The sequence below is a fragment of the Aethalodelphis obliquidens genome, unplaced genomic scaffold, assembly GCF_003676395.1.
Source record: "Aethalodelphis obliquidens isolate GAN/ISIS:26980383/991018 unplaced genomic scaffold, ASM367639v1 scaffold20, whole genome shotgun sequence".
Classification (NCBI taxonomy): Eukaryota; Metazoa; Chordata; class Mammalia; order Artiodactyla; family Delphinidae; genus Aethalodelphis; species Aethalodelphis obliquidens.
Genome location: NW_020837964.1, coordinates 2,493,393 through 2,514,788, shown reverse-complemented (window position 1 = coordinate 2,514,788; position 21,396 = coordinate 2,493,393). Strand labels below are relative to the sequence as shown.

General features: G+C 51.6%; 1 protein-coding gene across 1 annotated transcript in view; it reads right to left on the bottom strand.

Annotated features, from left to right (window-relative positions):
• CUNH16orf95 (chromosome unknown C16orf95 homolog) overlaps positions 1-21,396 on the bottom strand; it is a 475,446-nt gene that overhangs the window by 126,044 nt on the left and 328,006 nt on the right. The window contains exon 18 of the mRNA XM_027119903.1: positions 17,820-17,996. The gene's annotated coding sequence lies outside the window, so the exon portion shown is untranslated. The remainder of the gene's footprint in view (positions 1-17,819; positions 17,997-21,396) is intronic.

Genomic DNA, 21,396 nt, shown 5'->3' with positions numbered 1-21,396 from the left:
AGATTTGGCAACCCTTGCACGAGGAAGAGTCCCACTTATAACGTGTGCTTTCTCCCTGCGCGCTGCCCTGGCTGGAACGGACAGGCCGGTCCACCTTTGTGTCCACAGTGGTGACGAGGGCTTGGCCTCACAAGTCAGCTCCTGGGAGCGAGGCAAGCTCAGGTGCTTCAGAGGTGGAGGGAGGGCTCAGCTCGGCAAGGAGGCGGGGAGAAGGAAGTGGGGTAGAGCTGGGGAGAGACCTGAGCTGCAGGCCATGAGATGTTACAGCTGGCTGGGATCTCGGGAACAATTTACTCCAAATGATTCTCATATGCCCAGGGGAAAACCACCAAAACCCAGGAGCTTATGCATTTTGCCTGAAGTCACTATGAAATCTGGGGGGCAAAGGGCTGATTGGAAATCTGCTTTTCCACAGGAGTCTTTAGAATCTTATTCATCATATCGACACATAGTTGGTGTTCAGATTTTTCTGAATGAACTCACTGCTGGGGTACCTAAAAGGCTGCTGGGAGACTTCCCCAGTCATCGTTACGCTCACATTTTAAAGTACCACTTTGGGGCCCTTGTATCGTTATTAACAACAGCAACAACATTAGTAATACTGATAGTATTACTAATAATACTGTTCCCCGTCCAGAGATCTTACATGATCTTACATCAATCCACACTAAATGTGACTTCCTTGAGCATTTCTATTCCACTCCATGCTTTGCACGGGTGGGAACAGATGGCGGCTTGAATCTAAGTTCTGTCATTTTTGGCTGTAGAAGCCGGGACAAGAGATGAGACATCATACAGCCTCAGTTTCCCCAACTGTAAAATGGGTCCGACAGCCGTGCCCCATCCCTGGGTAGCTCCAAATCCTAAATGCAAACCTGAAAATACAGCCAAGGGCCAGCCCCAGAGGAAGTGCTCAGGAAACGCAGCTAAAGAACAAAATCAGGTACCAGGCGTTGGAGCCATTAGCCCCCTACGGGGTCTCACTCCCTGGGGTGGATGGTTTTACGTGGGCTCAGGGTGTCCAGGGAGCTGGTAACACGCTAGGTCTGGGTGTGTCTGGGAGGTGCTTCCAGACGAGACTAGCACTTGAACTGGTGGCCTGAGTAAAGAGGCCACCTTCACCAATGGGGTGGGCATCTCCCAATCCAGCGAGGGCCTGAGCAGAACAAAATCCAGGAAGAGGGGCAAATTTGCTCTCTCCACTTGAGCTGAGACGTCCACCTTCTCCTGCCCTCAGATGTCTGACACCCCTGGTTCTTGGGCTTTTGGACTCAGGTGGTAACTTACACCATCAGCTCCCTGCCCGTAACCCCCCAATTCTCGGGACTTCAGACTTGGACTGAACCACACCCCTGGCTTTCCTGGTTCCCCAGCTGGCAAACAGTGGCCTTCTCAGCCTCCATAACCAAGTCCTATAATTTATATATATATATATATATATATATGTAATATATAAAGTCTCCTATTGGTTCTGTTTCTCTGGAGAATTTAACACTTAACGACTGCTGCCAACTGACCGATATGGTAAGCAAGGGTGGCCCTACCATTGCTTGTTGAATGAAAGCGTGCATGAGTGACTGAGTGAGGGGGCAACAATCTGGGGGGCCCGTCTCAGTCAGCCCTTTTCTTCCTATAAGCCCTTTCAAGGATGATGATTGGCAGGCTGTCAGTGAGAACGTCTTCAGAGGCAGGCAGGTGGCCCGGAGGAAAGAAACAGGAGGGACTCAGATGTCACTCTGTTCCCCACCAAAGACACCGAAAAAACTGGATGTTTAAAGCACTGTGGTCACTGAATAAAATATACCCCCAGGTCTTCCTGAAGCCCACCAGCCTGCGACCTCTGACACATCACCCGGGGACGCCTGCTTGCTGGCGACACTTCTAAATGAGATTATTTCAGATCCCCAATCCCTTACTTGAAACTGCTGGGGCCAGATGCATGCAAAACTCAGACCTTTTATGGACTTTAGGAAGGTGATAGGGTGACTGTACCCTACACCCCGTCATCTTCCCGTGGGTCTGGGGCTGCCCTGTATCTTCAAACAGTTCTGCAGGCAGTGGTTGAGCTTTCACTTAAGGGCAGACTTCGTCACCAACGGAGGTTTTTTTAATCTCGGTTTTTCGGTTTTGGATACTGGAATTGAGGGGGAGGCATCGCAGATCTGTGTTGCCAGGGTTCTTAGTCTCTCAGGCGGATCGCAATAAACGCGCTGCCTCGAGTTTCCACGGGTCTCCTTCCCTTTGGCGGGCGGCGGCAGAACCTCCGGCTTCTCCTCCAAGACCAGGCACTTCCTCTGTCCTCCTCTCATCACCGACCTTTCCACCCAGACTTCTGACAGCCTCGAACGGATTTTCCTCTCTGCACGTCTTGCAGCATCAAGACTCTGAGTGCAGAGGCCAGTGTAGCTGCCGACGCAGAGTATCAGTACCAGGTGAGCAAACTGCTATCGGATGAGCAAAGGCAGCCCGTGAGGGCCACCCAGCCAGCCGTGGCGAACCGGGGCTGGAATCCCGTCTTTCAGCTCCTGCCTCCCAGCATTTTTCTCTAAGAAAGAAAATAGCCCAGGCTGTCAGGCCGAGGACAGTACATCATGGCTGAATTTGGCGAGGAGGCCTGTGGCCCCGATTCACATCCATCTAAAAGCCTCTTGCCTTTGGCAATCGTTTCTCCTGAAAGTGAAAATCCCTTTTGTCTGTGGGAAAAACCTCATAAAAAAAGAAAAGCCCAACCGAAAAGCACATTGGTTTCTATTTATAATAGGGGGGAAGGAATTTCACACAGATTCAACTCACATATGAAAAAAAGAACCAATTACTCAGAGGCAGATGTGTTTCCCATTTCCTATCAGCTCTAATTTTTTAGGTCACCACTCAGCTATTTGGAGAGTGTTTCATTTGAAGATGATTTCCTTATCGAGGACGCTGGGAGACGCTCAGCGCGCTACACTGGGAACATGCCCGTTCGCAGGGTCCCTCTCTGCTCACACACAGAAGGACAGTCAGCCACCAGCTGCCACGCGGCACCTGCTGTGTTTACCCCCCAGGAAGCCTGTGTCACCTCACAGGTAGCCCCCAACCTCAGCGTGGGGGACACGGTTGAAAGCAGTTCCTAGTTTCATTTCTTGCTCACAGATAGGAGGAGAGGAATGAAAGAGAAGATGAGGGACCGATTTCCAGAAAGCCAACAGTGGGAGGATGGAGCTGGAATTTCCAGCCACTCTTTCTGCCTTGCCTCTCTGCAGCTGGCAAGTTCTATGGAAAATGAAGATGCCTTTGAATGAATTTCATTCCGTGGTAAAATCCAATCTCAAGGCTGGAGGAATTCAGAGAGATTTGAAACTTTTGGCCCCTTGGCCGAGTCTGTCTGTCTGTCCGACTAGTGGCCATGAGGAGGTCATGGCCTCCTCCCATCAGCCAGTTAGATCCAAGGACGGCTTGACCACAACCATGGGGCTTGCCACCAATCGTCAACTGAAAACCCCCAGAGCTGAATTAGCGTGGTAGGTGCAGCCTTTCTGCTCTAGTCAATGTGAACCTGGGTACCTGGTCTAGTGGTTCATGAACAAGCAAGATAACTACAAAAAAATAAACCCAGCAATAGCAAATCTTGCTAAGTGGCAAGCATTTGCAGATGCTGCAGGAAAGGACTTTCTTTACATGAATTTTCTCAATCAACTCACGGTCGAATTGTGTCCCCCCAAGAGATGTTGGAGTCCTAAGCCCCAGTACTTGTGAATGTGACCTCATTCTCTAAGAGGGTCTTTGCAGATGATCAAGTTAAGATGAGGTTGTTAGGTAGGCCCTAATCCAATCTAGCAGGTGTCCTTATAAAAAGGGGGAATTTGGACAGATAGACAGACACACATGGGAGGAGACCATGTGAAGACAGGTTGAATGCCATCTACAAGCCAGGGGACACCGGAGGCCACCACAAGCCTGGAGAGAGGCCTGGAAGAGACTCTCCCTCATAACCCTCCAAAGGAACCAACCCTGCTGACACCTTGAGCTCAGATTCGTGGTCTCCAGAGCTGGGAGGGTGCCAGAGCTGGGTGCCTTTACTATTCCTGTTTTACAAATGCTAGTGCTAGAGAGAAGCTTTATAGATGCAGAAACTAAAGAAGTTAAGGGACTTCCCCAAGTTTAAACAGCTAGTGCGTTTTAGTCAGGACTTGAACGCAGCCCTCTCTGACTATAAAGCCCCAAGGATGTCAAGGATGCCCAAAGGGGTCCCAGAACGTGTGCAAGCTCACTTGGTCCAGTAGCAGCCAAGTGCACACGAGGACCCGGTCACTGCCGGGGCTCGGCCCCCCACGCCAGGCTGACCTCCACCCTGAACCAGGCAACGAGCACATTCGGGTCTGGAGTTCGGGTGGTGCCCGGGGATGCCCGTTCAATCGAAAGAGCAGAAGGTAGAGTAGGGGAGGAGCCTGCCGAACCCAGCTTCTCACTCTGGGCCACGCGGGCAGAACGGACGTGGCAGGCGGGGGGCAGGACACCTGGAAGAGTGAGGACACTCATTTCCAGAGCACCAGTTTACTCCAGGGTGAGTTGCTGCAAATGTCATCTTTATATTAAAGCAATAATCATAACTGACATTCTCAGTTAGAACTGTGCTCAGCTGCTGGTGATAAAGCCCTGAAATGAAAGTGGCTTAAGTAAACTAAGAGTTCCTTCTTGCTTGACACAAAGGAAGCCCGGGGGCTGGTGCGGTGTCTCCGTGACAGAAACATCCAGGCCCTGAGCAGGAAGGAAGGACTGGAACCTGTGCACGCACTTGCTGAGGGGGATGGAAGGAGGACTCGGGGTGTGGGGACCAGGGAATGTCCTGCTGGGCCAGAGATGAGAGACCAAAAGGTCACAGGGGATGTCAGATTGAAGGGTTGGGTTGAGGGTCCACCACGGATGGTGGCGGCATAGAGGAGCGTCCTGGGGGAAGGGAGCACAGGCAGGCGTGTTCGTACACCCACACCCTCCTTCAGAAACGGGGACAGAGAGGACCTGGGATGACATTCCCCTGGCTAGACTGCCCGCCCCCCCACGAGAGGGTTCTGCATTCAGCTGGCCTCACCACCACAGAGGATCCTGACTTCCCAGGTTCTCATTTCTGTCACAAAAGAAAAGAGGGGCGGGTCTTGCTTCTGTTTTAGGAGAGAATTGGGGAGCAGCTGCGACGTGTGAGGGGACTGGACGGAATAGCAAAAGGATATTTGAAAATCGTTTGCTTTGGTCCACTGATGCCCTTCACAGTGGTTGACAGATGCAAGTTAGCAACTTGGGTTATTTTTAACTTTGCTCTGGTTGCCGGACTCGGCTTCTCTGATGACTGCACTGTCCCGAGACTGGACCACATGGGTGATGGCTCTGTAGACAGGACGTCTGTGGGTCAACATGGAGAGAGGGGTCACTTCTAAATCCAGTCGGTAATGCAAAACCACAGTGGTCAACGGTACCCTTGAGAGCCATTTAACTCCCCCTGGAATGGCAGGAGCTGAGCTCTTAGGAAGCTCAAAAATCTAAGAAGGGACTTCTTTTGTTTAATCTATGAATTTTGGCCAAGGTGTCCCTATCCCTGGGGCTGGCCTAGTTAAAACAGGAGGAAAGGAATTTAAAACATGATTTCCTTTCAAGCACATCTAATCAAATTCCGGTCTGAGAACTGTCCGCCTATGTGTGACATTATGATTCCACCAAACTACTTCACGGAGGAGGGGGTCCCGCATCCCTGCAAGGTTCGCCGGCCCTCCGTGCCCCAGACCCGCCTTCCAGGAGTCAAGGCCGTACTTCCTGTCTGCTCCCTCTGACAGATGCACTTTCAAGAAACAAACCCTCCATGCAATCCAGCCTTGGGGCTTGGGGCTTGGCGACTTCTCCATGCCATTCGTCTTTCTAAAGTGGGAACATCAAGGTGGGAAGAGAAGGAAAAGTCAGCAAGCAGCCAGCCAGGAGCCGGCCGCCAGGGGAGGCTGGAGCCCCCGACGGCAGGACCACTGCTCAGAGCCCGGGGCCTGGGCCAGGCGGCAGGCACCCTCCGTGGTGCAGATGGAAACATCACAAACGGCCCTTTGTCGCCCCGCCGGGATCTGGGGGCGTCCCGTGAGCTGCAACGCGCACACACCCACTGGATTAAGAGCCGTCAGACTGGTTCCCAAAGCAAACACTGAGTTAATTTTTCCAGCATATTCCTTTCATGTCTGGGCTGCTTCAGGCTTCTCTGGGTCACTGGGCTCTTTGTTGCCGGCTTCGCTGAAGCCCCCCGGCCCACTCCGCCTCGCTGGCTCCTGGAGTCCCCTCCCCTCTACACCCAAGTCCTAATACAGTATTCCGTTTCACTTGGGCAAGGAGAGCCCCCAAAGAGATTGGCCTTTGAAATATGTGAGTCAGAGAGAAGCAGCTCCTGGAGGTTTCAGATCACATTTCTCTGGGCCCCTGGCACGTGTTGGCCTGTAGAAGCCAAGTCCTCATTTCGGGATGTGTCCCAGAGTCTGCTGGGGCGTGGGAGTCTCACCCCTCCCCTACTCACCACGCCACACCACCCCTAATCCTTCTTAAAGTGCACCAGGGGCTCCCGCTTCCCTCAGATCACAGCCACGCTCGTCCATGTGGTTCACAAGGCCCTGCCTGGTCCAGCCCCACCCTCACCACTCACCCCCAAGAACTCTGAATTTATTTTAGTTCCTTGAATGTCCCTGTGCTCTCTTACTGCTGGACACAAGAGGAAACCTATTTGCCATCTGTGTCAGTTAGGCTCCAATCAGGAGAGGAGGGAAAGCTCTGAATATTGAAAACAGAGAGAATTTAATACAGGGAATTGGCTGCACAAGTGATGGGACTGCTAAGAAGCCAACCAGGGGACAGTGAGGCGACCCACAGCTGAACAAGAGCAGTAGGCCTCCAGCATCACGAGGCTGGGGATGGAGGGGTGGGTCACCCAGCAGAAGCAGGAACCATGGAGGAGGGCGAGGAGACAGCCGTTGCTGGAGGCGTCACCCGAGGCAGGGAGGGAGAAGGGAACCCCCCGGCTTCTCCCCTCCTCCTGCCTCTGACTGTCCCCCAGCGCCCTCGCTGGCTGAACTGGCTGGAAGTCAGCCAACGCAGAAGTCTGGGAAGGCGGCCTGCAGATGGCGGCCCGCCCGTAAGACAAAGCAGGATGGGGAGGGCAGGGAATGCTCCTGAAGGCCAAAAGACACAGGATCAACGGCCCATCTCCGACCCAAGGTCTGCTTAGGAATCCTTCGCTCCGTATCCGTACTTCTTATCATCAGCCGCATCTATTATTCAAAGTGCTATTGGTTGTAAGTGACAGAAACTTACCTACGCAAGAAAAGGAACGTTGGTTTGCCTAACTGAAAACTCGGCTTTTGGGATTCGGTAGGGCTGAATCCAAGGACTCAAACAAAGGAAGCGGTCTCCCGTTCGGACCTCGTCGGCTCTCAGCTCTGCTTTCCTCTGTGCGGCTTCCATTTTCAGGGTGAGCGAGATGGCGGCTGCAGGCCTAAGACCCACCTTCTCAGAAACCTTGGTGGAAAAGCTGTCCTCCCGCTGCTAACAGCTCTAACCAAAGCCCTGGAACTGAGTCCTACTGGCCTGCTGGGACCTCGTGCCAGTCTTGGCACCAATGACTGTGGCCCAAGTAGCAGAATGTTCTGATTGGCCAGGCCTGGAGCCAGGAGATGAGGATCAAACCCACCCAAGCTCACAGACTAAAAGGGGCAGAGGAGGTAATACCAGTACAGGAAGTAATCGATGCTGGGATGACAAAAAAATCCTTTGCTTATTTATGGCACTGCTACCCAACCCGAAGAATGGGACGACTGGTTCTGTTTATGTCTGGGTGCGTCATCTGAATCTCCCATCAGAGATGAAGTTTCTCCACCGAGGGGCCACATCCTAGGAGCACTTTATTCTGGTTCCTTCTCGTGGGTCCGCTCTTCACACAGTCTGGATCATGCACAGTTTTCCAAGCTTCCGCATCAGTTGTCCCATTTGTTCATCCTGATTATCCTGAGCAATAACTAGGAAAGAAGATTTTCTTGCCTCCTAGCAGGGGAGACCGTGGACTAGGGGGGTTGAGGGAAGTGCCCGGGGCCACTGCAAGGAACACCAGTAACGGCTACAGCCACCAAACCCACTGAGCACCGAATAAACACCAGGCTTCTAGTGTCCTAACTCCTCTGGCCAGCAGCCCAGTGAGGCAGGCACGACTATCCAGTCCTGATGAAGAAATCAAGGCGCTTGCTCGAGGTCACACAGATGGTTAGTGATGGAGCCAGGACTTCATGTCAGGAACTCTGAGTCTAGAAAATGCAGGCTTTATGCCTCCCCCAATTCATCCTCTCTGCCTAAACATCCCTAGTTCCTTCAACTCCGTCTCGTGGGCTGGCTTTCCATACCGCCTCCACACCAGAGCCCTGGACAGCCCTGGTTTACACCCACGTCCCAGCGGAATGACCAGTAGCTGCCCTTCTGCCTGGACAGTACATTACACAGTCATCCCAGCCACAGTCAAACCCACAGCTCCCATCATTGTGCTGACCCCCTGCCCCACCCCTCTCAGCACTTCCTCCTGGCAGATGGGGGTACCGCCCTGGCACACCATCCAGCACCCCTGCTCCAGCGTTCGGGGTTCAGGAGTGGAGCGGACCAGCAAGGCTTGGCTCAGCTGTTCTATCCCGAGCCAGGCCCCCGACAGCCCCACACCCAAGATGTCCCCGTTCCTTCTTTCAGGTCTGACTTTTCCCATCCGACTGGCCAAATACGAGAGTGAGGCCCTGGCTTTAATTTCCAAAACACTGTTGAATAAACCAATTTCTCTTCAGGGACTGGAGACCCGGGAAGCTCTCTCTTAGCTGGAGGCTGACGGGAGGTGCTGGCACCTTGCTCTGCGGTGTCTTGGCCTTGTCCCAGGATGCCAGGGATGGGGATCTGTAGCGCTGGGCTGGGCGAGAGTGCACCGCAGGCGGGGAGGCTGGCTGACAGAGGGAGCCACGGGGGCCGCGGGGTCTTCAGGTTGTCCTTCCTGTTTTGTCTCCACTGGCTCATTGGTTCAGCAGGAGACAACTTTCTAAGGTCAGGGTTCCATTGGTCTTCGGGTTTTCTGCCCACCTTCACTCTATAGGTGCAGCAGTGAGAAGCGAACCAGGAACGACTAGCAGGGTCCGGACCAGGAGCCGACGGCCCCAGCAAGCAGTCCCGTCCCCCACCCTGCCTTCCCGCTCGTTCCTGGAAGGAGATGGGTGCTGGGGCTCTAGCACGAACCCTGGCACCAAAAGCACGTAGGAAAAAATTAGAATCAATGCTTTTTAAAGGAACGCAAACTCAAAGGTCTGTGTTTTCCCACTGGGAGGGGTGAGAACCCATCCCACCATGGGGCTGCAAGGGGCTGATGGCCAAGCCTCCACCTCTCAATTGGGGAAAATGAATTGCAATCTGATGCTCCAAAGGCAACTCACTTCTAAATGTTGTGTTCCTCAGTGACTTCCCATTCCTTGTCCTCCATCACTCCTGCCCCAACGCTCCATCCTCCAGCCACACCGACCCGCTAAGACTTCCCTGACTGCTACATGAGGACTCAGGACGCGGCACCAGAAGGCTGTCCCATCAGCCTGGAGTGAGCGTTCTTGCCTTCTCCCTTGCCATTTGTTAAGACCCAGACCAGATTCTGCCTTCCTTTGGAAGTTTTTCACACCCTGCCCCAACTCCTCTGCTCTGTGGCCCTGCAGCACCTGCACGTCCTTCGATTGCAGCTCCTACCTGTGACTGCACACCTGTCACCTCCAGTGGGCTACGAGCTGCTTGAGACCTGGACAGACACCTTTTTCTTCTGTCCCCACTGAGTCTGACACAGCATTTGGAAGACAACAGGCACTTGGCAATTATTGAACGAAAGCATACTTTGGGCACTCGACAAATCCTAACGTGGAAATGGAAATTGGTTGCCTGCTCTGTGCTAAGGTGGTGCTCAGCTCTGGCTGCACCTGGGGGAGGGCAGCTTGCCAGGACCCCACCCCCAATTAGAACATCATCAGGGTTCCTCCAAAAACTAAAAACAGAACTACCATATGACCTAGCAATTCCATTCCTGGGTATTTACCTGAAGAAAACAAAAACACTAACCCAAAATGATACATGCACCCCAGTGCACATGTTCATAGCAGCACTATTCACGATAGCCAAGCCATGGAAACAACCTAAGTGTCCATTGACAGATGAATGGATAAAGAAGGTGCAGTACATATATGCAATGGAATACTACTCGGCCATAAAAAAGAACGAAATAATGCCATTTGCAGCAACACGGACGCAACTAGAGATTATCGTACTAAGTGCAGCAAGCCAGAAAGAGAAAAACAAATGCTGTATGATATCACTTACATGTGGAATCTTAAAAAATAAAACAAACTAGTGAATATAACAAGGAAACAGACTCATGGATATAGAGAACAAACTAGTGGTTACCAGTGGGGAGAGGTAAAGGGGAGGGGCAAGCTAGGGGTATGGGATCAAGAGATGTAAACTCCTATGTATAAAATAAGTAAGCTACAAGGATATATTGTATAGCACAGGGAATACAGCCAATATTTTATAATAACTATAAGTGGAGTGTATTCGTAAAAATTGTGAATCACTATGTTGTACGCCTGAAACTTGTATAATATCGTACATCAAACACATCTCAATAAAAAGAAAAAGAACATCACTGGAACATTCTAAAAGATCTCAAGGTGAATTAATTAGCCAAGGGTGAGCCTGCCATGCTAGGGAATAAAAGCTGAGTAAGGCATGGTTTCCCCTCCTTAGAGACATCGAAATGACCAAGCTGATTTTTTTTCTCCAAGACAGGAATAGTTCTCAAAGTGGGGTTCCAGTAGCAGCAGCAAGGCCTCGCCCAAGAATGTGTTAGTTCAGATTCTGGAGCTCTGTCCGTGAACTGCTGCATCGTAAGCTGCAGGGAGGGGCTGTGCTCTAACACAGCCTCCCAGGGATCCTGAGCGGGCTGGAGTGTGAAAACCACTGCTCTAGAACTTGCCTCCCAAACTGTGACTCATTCACAGCCACGTCAGAAAGGCCAGGTGTTGTGAACGCGTAGATTCCTGAACCCCTTTGCAGTGCCAATGACTCGGAGCCTTGGAGAGAGGAGCACGCCGGTATCGAGTTGGAAGATGGACGCACATTGTATAAATAGCTTCCCAGGTGCTTCTCAAGCTCACGGAGGTGTGGTAACCAGTGCGCTAATACGATGACAGCTCAGATAAATGCCATCTGTCCCACTGCCCTCCCCTCTCAAAGCATGGACTTTGGTGAGTCAGGGGACAGTCAGAAAGTTGGGTCCAGCTGCCTTCTGTGCGCGCACCTTCCGATCTCCTTCTGAACCTCCAGTACTTAGCGTGACCTGGAAGGTTGCCCAGGACCCTGCTTTGAAGTCTCTGGTTTGGTCAATTCCAGCTCCACCTGCACTTGGGCACAGGGGGAGCCCGAGCACCACCCCCCACTGGCACCTTGCCAGTATCTCCTCGGCACCCTCCTGCCTCGGGAAGGGACCTCCTCCTTCAGGCAGACGGGCCATCACGACTAACAGACATGGACGAGTGTGGAGCCATCACTTGGGACTCTGAGACAACTTCCAGCTCCATGCCTGGGACCAGAGAGCTGCCAAACCTTCCACCAACACACATTTAATAATCCTAACACCCCCGCTTGTGAGCCGAGATTTCATTCTGTGCACATGTAAGCAAACACGTGAGCTTCTCAGCTGCTAACTCGGCAAGTGTAATTATATCCCGCGTTCCATTTTTATTCCATCGGTGAAGCCGAGCCAGGCTTGGAGGGAAACGGGGACCTGTCCCACCGAGGACAGCAGAGGCCCGAGCTCCGTTTCCTGTTGATGCTCCTGTGACGGACACGGAGCCAAGCTGCCCCTCCGTATGCACCAGCGGCAAGTTCTCGTCAGGCTCCAGGCAGCTGCCCACTCTGCTGTGCACAGCGTCTGCAGAGGCCTGTTAATTGGAGACTTTTAGGCCTCAGTATTCGCGGGTGGGCAAGAATGTGCCTGTCGGGGAGACCAGCCATTTCCAGATTTAGGAAAGAAAACACCTCGCTGTCAGAGCACCTGGTGAGCCCCACTGGGTACAGTGCACGCTGAATTCCATCCACTCCTCACCACCTCAGGACCACAAAGGATGACCAAAGTCATATAAATAACCACACGGCCGACTGGGAAGGCCCATGAGAGAGTGGCTAGGGCCATGATTTTCAAACTGGGTTCCAAGGAACCCTAAGGTGCCTCAAGGAGCCCATGGGGAGACGGGGCTGGAGCATCTACTGATCATCTGTTGGATGACCTTGGGCAATGAATTCCCTTCTCTGAGCCTCACTTTCCTCACCTGTAAAATGGAGGTAATAGTGCCTACTTTGCCTACTTTGTACACTTATTTTGAGGACTGAATGAAACACCATCTAGACGTGAGTGACAGCTTGATGCCCTTGTACCCACTTTAAGCCTGGAGGGTGATTGGGCAGAGAGGGCAAAGGGCGTTTGAGGAGAAAGGGTGGCCAGGTGACAGGTGCACGCGTGTCATGTGCTGGGTGAGATGCACCGACCCAAGTGGATGGTGGGGCTCCACATCCTCTGAGCGCTGGCCTGTCTCACAGCTCCCATGGCCCCAACTCCTTTCTAGAACAACCAGACTTCTCCTCTCATTTGCTTCCTGGACCCACACTGATCAGAGTCAGGCAATGGGTTTCTCTTTAGCATCTTCCTCAATTTAGGGTGAGGACACACTCTGGAAAACATATCATCCGACTGCCAGAAACATTCGACCCTTGCAACCACAGATGAAGTTGCTTTGTTATTCCTAGCAATGGTCGTGGTGCTAAGACCATCATCATCATCACCACCATCACCCTCTGATCACCTAACCTTCCCAGTACCCGTATGTTAGGAGCTAGGGTTACTCTCATCTTGCAGACAGGGAACAACTGAAGCCCAGAGAGTAATCCGTCCTCAGCTCCACATCCTGGCTGTGCTGGGATTTGAGCCCAGACCCCACTGCTGACACTCTCAGCCATGGGTGCTCCTACGCCAGTTTCGGTGCCGAAGGGTGACTGGAGGCTACTTCAGCACTGCGTACGTATGCTCCATCAGCCCCACGATGTTAATGGCGGGGATGATGGGGGCGGTACTGGACCCCACGGTGAGGAGGAAAGCTGGACACGGTGGTCTTTCAGCTGGGCACCTTGCCCCTTCGCATAAAATCTGAGTTCTCTTAGGAAGAAAGTAGGGGAGGTACTTGGGTATTAGGACTCCTTTTGACATTCAAAACGTGACTTGGGTTTATGGTGTCTCACATCACTATGGCCCTGCCTTCCCCACCGAGGGCCTTCACAAGCTGGGTCCATGGTCCCACAGTCCCTGTGAGGAACACAATATTAAATGGTGTATCTGGAGGGAAGCCCAGGGATAAGGGAAGAGTGGCTGCGTCTTTTCTGAAGGCAAGGAAGATCTCCCAGTCCTGCAATTCACTCCAGAATTATGGCCCGAGTTCTTTGTAGTGATCCATGTGACAGCTCTGCAAGCTCGTGTGGGACTGGGGGGTGTGGGAAGGATGGTTTTCATTCATTAGAATTCCTGGGGGGGACCCACTTTCCCTCTAAATTTCCCCCTCCAACTTGAATCCTCTAAGGAATTCCCTCGAAGGAAATTCTCCAGCATGTCCTTTTCATCGAGAGAACACAGTCCATGTCACTTCAGAGAACATTCAGCAAGGCAAGTTCATAGCTTTGGAATCCATCACACACACACCGAGGAAACTTCCTTCTCAGGCCTCTTGGAAAGGCTTTCCAAGTAGATTGTAAAGAGGTCCAGTGTGGTTGTTCACCAGCCAGAGGCGTGTCTGCACCCAAGTGAGCCTTTGTTCTTCCCTCTGCAACCCTGAGGCCCTTACGCCCCTGTCGTGTTGCCTCCAAGACACAAGCTCTGTGCCCCCCTTTCCAGGTTGGCATCGAGTCGGGTCCAGAGACTGTGCCAAGGGTGGAGCCAGGAAAAGCAAAGAGGTCTGACTCGTGAGGTAGGAGCTCCAACCCGGTCTTAGCTTCGCCCAGCAGAGAGGAAAATGCCACGAAGAGAACAAGTCAGACCCCAGGTACTCGCTCGTGAACCCTCAGGTCTCCTCTTCACGGACGCAGGCCGCACGTGTGACGGGAAGTGCATCCCATAGTCACTGGGTGCGCTGGTTTCCACAGCCGCTCGCCCACCAGCAGGGTGACTCAGCAGAAGGGGCTCCCCTGGGTTACAGAAGTGAATACGAGAAAAATCACGTATTTCTTATTGGAAATACAGGCTGGGGCTTCCCCGCCTGGCTGTTCTCTCCACATGCAAGGAGTCGGCCGGTGGGGGCACTGCTGGGGGACGAATTCCCTGAGAGAATCCCACCCTTCTATCCAGGACTCAGAAATCTGGAAGTCCCATTCATTCATTCACTGATTCTATAAATATACTGAGCATCTTCTACACACCAGGCACTGTCCAAGGCAAGGAAGGGTGGCAGGGAATGAGGCAGATTAAGTCTCTGCCCTCAGGAAGCTGACATTCCAACGGCAAAGTGGTGTGTAGCCAATGCCAGGGACGGGCAGTGCTCTGGGGACAGTGTTCTCCTCGGCTGGGAGCTGGGAGCAGGGCAGACACGGGGGCCTCAAGGCCTGTCCGTGCATACGACTTCACCCTTTTTACAGCCAAGAGGTTAATCCACCGTATGATTCCAAACAGCAGTTCTCCTAAATGGATTGAATGAGCAGGGTACAGAGTGTTGACCACCAAAATGGTTAAATCTTTCTATGTTCATGATTTAGAAACGCAGTGCACTCTACTCAGCCCCTTACTTTCACTATGGGGCCAGTGGAAGCCAAGGGATTAGGTTTGAAATGAAAAGACCTGGTGTTATTTTTATTACAACATCTCCAGGGATGATAGATCAATTCCATCTCGCCAACTTCCAGCAATTGGTACTGAATCCCAGACATCCTGTGTCGAGAAGAAATGAGACGCTAGCTTCAGATTCTGTGTGAGAGTGTCACTAAGGCCTGCCCTGGGCCCAGGAGCAAGGGCAGCCCGTGTGTACAGTGTGCCCTGGCCCAGGTCTAGGCGGACAGTCCCAGCTCTGATGCTGAGCCCTCTGCAGATCTCAAAATATGAGCAGACTTATAAAAAAGTCTGTCTATAAAATTAAAATATGGTGATTAAACAAGGTACACATCACACAACACTGCAGAGAGAGGAAGAAATGGGATGGTGTCAGGTGCTAAAAATATCCCACAGACCCTCCTAATGCATCACAATTTTCCAAAGGGTGGAGCCACTGAGCTGATGAGTGACAGGAAGGGGAGTTGGGGTGGCATGTGTGTATGTTCCATTTCTAGAATTCAGATGCCAGTTTCCTTGTTTGGGGGAAAAAGTGTTTAAAACAGATAAAACACAAGGAAAATGGAAAGTTGTTCAATTAATGTTGTCAAGGTTACAAGGCTCACATAATTAACATTGCAGCGCTTTGATGTAGAGATGCTCCACATGCTTTGTGGAGCCTGTTTGAAGTTTCTGACTGCTGCCACCGTCACCATCATCACCATCTTCATCAGCACCGTCATGACCACCATCACCATCATCATCTCCATCTCCATCACCATCATCATCTCCATCACCATTACCATCATCAGCATCATCATAATCACCATCACGAGTACCATCGTTACCATTATGGTGATTAATGTCAACAAGCATCCCGGAGTAATTGTGAGATTCTAGAGCAAGCCTGAGTCAGGTCAGCGGGAGCAGACAGTGAGAGAAGCCTCATAAACGGCGCCTTTCTCTCTGCCTCCTCTGTACACAGTTATAGGCAACCAGGAGCCCGGCATTTTATGCACCAGCTGTAGTGTCACCTCTGTCCCCGAGTTCTACCCAGAGCCTGACCTCGTGAGTCAATTACAGCTGTTTTCATCGTGCTCGTCGGCCTCCAGCATCCCCCCGGCCCCGCTTTCAACAAAGGGTGGATTCCCATGAACTCGCTTCTTTATTGCCAGCTGGTTCCGATTAGGGATGAACCAGTAAAACGAGGGGGTAATACAGTCGCAGTATGTTCCTAAATGTAGCACTTTTCCATGTGTTTTGATTTACCAGTTGACCAATAAAACCCAGTCCTTCAACAAGGTGGATCCCACACCTCACATGTTTTACTTATTTTGGTAAATGTAGCTTTTTAGAAATTGAAAAAAGATGGGGGGTGACTCGGGTCGATTATATCTCTTGCAGTGTGTGCATGTGTGTGCGCATAAGAGTTTGTATAAGTGTATGAATGAGTGTAGGGGTATGTGTGTGAGTATGTGAGAGCTTGTAAAGGTGTGTGTGAGTGTGTATGTGTGTGGGTATGAGTGTGCACCATGGTCAGAAGCTGGGTCCCTCTGGCAGGGTATTAGGCATTGATTTCGGAGCATCTAATATTTCTATCCAAATACTCCCCGTCAGCACCCTTGGTTAAATGGACTATGAATCTAAGAAGAAATAACAACAGGGATGTTTCCTCCCTCATCTTGTTAACTGGGCCCTTCCCTCCAAAACATCTACCTGCCACCTGCTTGTCAGCTCCCCTGTGAAGGCAGCTGTGTCTCAACAATCTTCCTTTCCCTTGAGCTGGATGGAACTGTTGACTATTCAGGCAGCAGGACTTTTGTCTGAAGTAGAGAAAGCCCCACACAGTAGCTTTCTGGCCTGGGAGCAGCTCTGTAGGCTTCCAGTTGGAATGAAGGACAGTGTCTTAAACACAAAGAAATGGCTTGGGAAAATTAGTACCAGGATGCTTTGGGTACCACTCAGAAGACCCTAACTCAGTCTAGAACAGGAGCCAGTGATGGGAGGGAAGATTCCTAACCCACAAAGCTCCGTGAGCCCCTCGCTCCTTGCATCTGTGCTCTGTTCCACGGGGGCCAGCCTGCGTGTCTGAGACAATGCTGTTCACGGCTGAACCTCCAGCCAAGTGCGGTGCAGGCACGCAGCTGGCGCTCCGTGTATGCTTGCTCACTGGGTGCAGGATCAGAGAGGGCACGGGGAGAGGCCTAGGAGAGGTTTTCTGAGGGAAGCGGATTTGAGTTTGGTACTGTGGATTCCATCCAGGAGGAGAGAAAGGAGGTTTTAAATGAGACTTGGACCTGACCGTTGGGATCAAAAAATCACAAGGGGACTTGGAGACCACCCAGCCTGCTCTCCTGCGACGCACGGAGCACTGTGCCTTTAAGAACAGGAGCATTGTACATTATAATCTATCATTCATTCATTCAGAAACGAAACTACAATGTTGAGTCCCTGCCCTCGTGGAGTTTACCCCCCAGGTGGGAAAAAACAGAAAGTCAACAAGTAAACAAGCAGGAAAAACAGGTGATGAGCAGAGCACCACACAGGACGATTAGCACGATCACTGTCTCTAGAAATTCCCGAAGCCAAACCTCAGGGAAGAGACGGGAAGAGCGTTCCAGGGAACCGCGAGCGCACAGGTGATGCCAAGGTGCACCAGGTAGGGAGCCACTGCTCAGGTAACAGGGAGCATCCTCGGGTGTTAAGCACGAGAGCTGGCTTATCTGAAATCTGTGCCCCCAAAGTGTGCTCAGGCCTTTCGGTGTGAGGACGGTCACGGCCACGGGGCAGACACGGGTCTTTGGTTTGAACATGATTATCCATTAAAACTTAATAATGCAGGTTTTTTCCTCCATTTTTCCTTAAACTTAGCAAGTTTTTCTGGCATTCAAAGAAGAAAAAACAAACCAATACAAATATCCCTTACTTGTATCTTTGCACAAGACAATGTGCAGAGGAAACGTCCAGTTGCTTCCTCTTCCAGGGGTCACTGCAGAAGCTGAACTCCGTGTCTCATGTGATCACGGCAGCCCTGATGCTTGAGGCTGAGTCGTCACTCTCAGTAGGAGAATCGAAATAAGGTCAGTCTTCCCACTGGGCCAACCTGCGTGAAGAGGGCACTTCATTGTTTTAAGGTAGTTCAAAGGTGGTGGAAAAAAATCCCTATAAAAACAAGCAGGAGTTTATTAAAACTCTAATGAGTATAAAGTTGCAGACACAGCGATTCATTCCTGGACATGGTTCCTGGGTTCATTTCTTTCCGCTCCCACGTGGAGAGATATCACCGGATAGAGGCACCAAGCAGACGGAGCCGGCCCAAGTGCTCCTGTGCAAGCCTTGCCTTACACTCCCCAGAAAATGGGACCGCGTCCTGGGAGAAGGCCTCTGCGTGTTACGTCTCCCATAGGAGTGATTCAGTTTCTCACCACCACTAGTCGGACCGTCATGACACAAGTAGCTGGGGGTGGGGCTGTCCAGCTTCCTGCTCGGTAGCCAATATTTAACGCCAGCCGGCCATGCTATGAGTAATGACACCAGGGGGAAACCAGGCACAAACTACGGACCTGCGGGCACCCTATTTCTAATGCTGCTCCTGGGGGCGGCCACTGTTGACAGTTTGGAGCATGTGCTTCTGCAAGCCTGGCAATGGTGGATCGAGAAGAGGCATTCTGCTACTGCGTGAATTCTTGAGAACTGCCCAGCCTAGCAGCTGCCTTTATGTCGCCATCCTCACAGCGGAGCAGAAGTGGTACAGAAAGGGGTCGAGTGTGTGGGTGTATGAAGTATGTGGACATGCGTGCTGTGCCTCACTGGGGCGAAGCCAGGAGAACAGCAATATACTCATATTTTAGGTCTATGCTCAACAGTCACGCTTACGTCCCACTGGATGGTCACTGTCTGATATCAACCGGGGGATGGGTCCCTGATAGCTACTTTCACTGCCTCCATCAAATGCGGTTTGTAACTGTTGATAATGACGATGATGATGGTAGTGAGACAGGTGACGATGGTGATGATGATGGTGGTGGTGGTAATGAGACTGGTGATGATAATCATAAGATGGTGATAATGGCGATGGTGATAATAGTGTCAGTGATGGTGATAGTGATGGTGATGACGATGATGGTGGTGATGACTAACACGTATATGGTGATGGTGGTGATGGTGATGGTGATGATAACGATGGTGATACTGATGATGGTGGTAATGACTAACACGTATATGGTGATGGTGGTGATGGTGGTGATGATGATAACGATGGTGATACTGATGATGGTGGTAATAATGTCAGTGGTGATAGCGATGGTGATAGTGATGGTGATGATGGTGATGATGGTGGTGATGATAACGATAAGGTGGTGATAATGGCAATGGCGATAGTAATGTCAGTGGTGATAGTGATGGAGATGACGATGATGGTGGTGATGACTAACACGTATATGGAACTCACAGGTGCCAGGCCCCGGTCTAAGCCCTTTGCATACATTAACCTCTTTAGTCCTCATAATTACCCTGTGAATGAGGAATTATAATTGTCTCCATTTCACGGGTGAGGAAACTGAGGCCGGAAGAGTGCAGACCCTCGTCCAATCTCCAGACATTTTAGAAAAACTCACTCTGGGAGCAGCGGCACAGAGGAGTTAAAATAAAAGGTTTTGTTTCTTTGGAAGCAGTAAACATAACTATAAAAACTTGTTTTTTAGCTCATTTGGAAACTGAAGGTCAGCAGGGTCACCTTGCCTTTTCTTTTCTTTATTTCTTCCCTTTTTATGTATTTACTTTTAAATATTTGAGCCTCTGTTTCACTGATGGTCTGTGAAAAATATTTGTCCCTCTCGAGGTGTTTATTCACCCTGGAAAACTGGCTGCCGTCCAAATGCTGTGTTTTCCAACTATCAATGTAAACTAAGGATTCACATTCTCAGAACAGTTAGGTATTGTTCATTCATTAAAAACCCTTTAAACCTCACGCTGTTTATCTCTTTGCTTTTACCTTGTTTATCGTACAAAAAACAGCACAAACACGAAATGGAAAACAGACAAGACAGACGGAGTGTGTTTAGGATTTTCCATAGGTCCTCGACGTTTTCCAGTGACGTGGAAGCGGAGGGTAGACGGGTGAAGAAACGACCGATTGCTGTCGGCACACAGTGCAGAGCATTTGAGAAACCAGGGCACCACCCAGGGCCTCAGGTGTCCGCTGGGAGCAGCTGGCCGTGGGTCCTGACTGGGCTTGTGCTCCACGCGGATCCTTCGCAAACCTTCATGGTCCCTCAGCAGGGCCCCATGCTACGTGCCCAGGGCAAAACTGGGGAGAAACCTGAAATCCAGGGACCAGAGGAACTTCGGTCTGGGCCAGGGAGTGAGCAGAAATTAAACAGGAGCACTCTATGACGGGTGACGGCAGAAACCATTCCGTTGTATTTTCTTTTCCTGAGCGCACAGAGGAGTGCGTGTATTTCTCTTCCCCCTCCCAGGTAGGCTGGGGCCAGGTGATTAGGTCTGACCAATGGGCCGTGAGCAGTGACCCCTGGCACTTTGGGTCAGAGGCAGTTAGGGCAGGACTGAGTTCGTGACACTCTCTCTCCTCCTGGCTGTGCCCAGAGCGGAGCCCCCACCCACCTGGGTCCCTAACTGGGGATGGGGAACAAGGCCCCAAGGAATTTCTTTGAACATGGACCCTAAGTGAGAAGTAGACCTTCGTTGTGTGACGTCACCTAGGTTCTGGGGTTGTCACTCGCCCATCCGCTGATACAAAGGGGCAACCCCACAGTGCTGTGGGGTGCAGGGGAAGGTAGCGGGTGGAGACGGTGGTCAGCACGGGCGTCCCCAGGCTGTGAGGGGTAAACTGAGCCGCAAAGGAGTCGGCCAGGTGATAAACAGAGGGAGAGCGTCCCTGCAGAGGGGGCAGCTTGTGGAAACGTTGACGGGCGAGAACCTGGCACATCCAAGGCAACGCGGACGGTCCAGCCGGGAGGAGAGGGCACAGGTGCGGCTCACAGGTGGAAGGAGCTGGGGCCTTGAAGACCATCGTAAGGTCGTGGTCTTAGCTCAGGCTGCCGTGACAAAGTACCGCAGACTGGGGGACCAAAACCACAGACACGCTTCTCACGGCTCTGGAGGTCGGAAGCATGAGATCAAGGAGCCGGCAGGTTTGGGTCCATGGTGAGATTGCTCTTCCTGGTTTATAGACGACGGCCTTCTCCCTGCGTCCTCCTCCTCTTCTGTGAGGGCACTGATCCCACCACGAGGGCCTCAACCTCTTAACTTCACCTAAACCTAATCACCTTGGAATTACACCTGCGAACACTGCCACATTTGGGGTTAGGGCTTCAACGTGTGAATCTGAGTGCGGCGGAGCAGAGCGTGGGGGACACAGTTCTACAGCATTGTGAAAACCGGAGAGAGTCATTAGGATGCTCTGAGCAGGGGTGACACAACCACACTGCATGGTAGCCCAGTGAGGCCTGGAGGCTGGAGAGGAACGGACTGTGGGGGGAAAC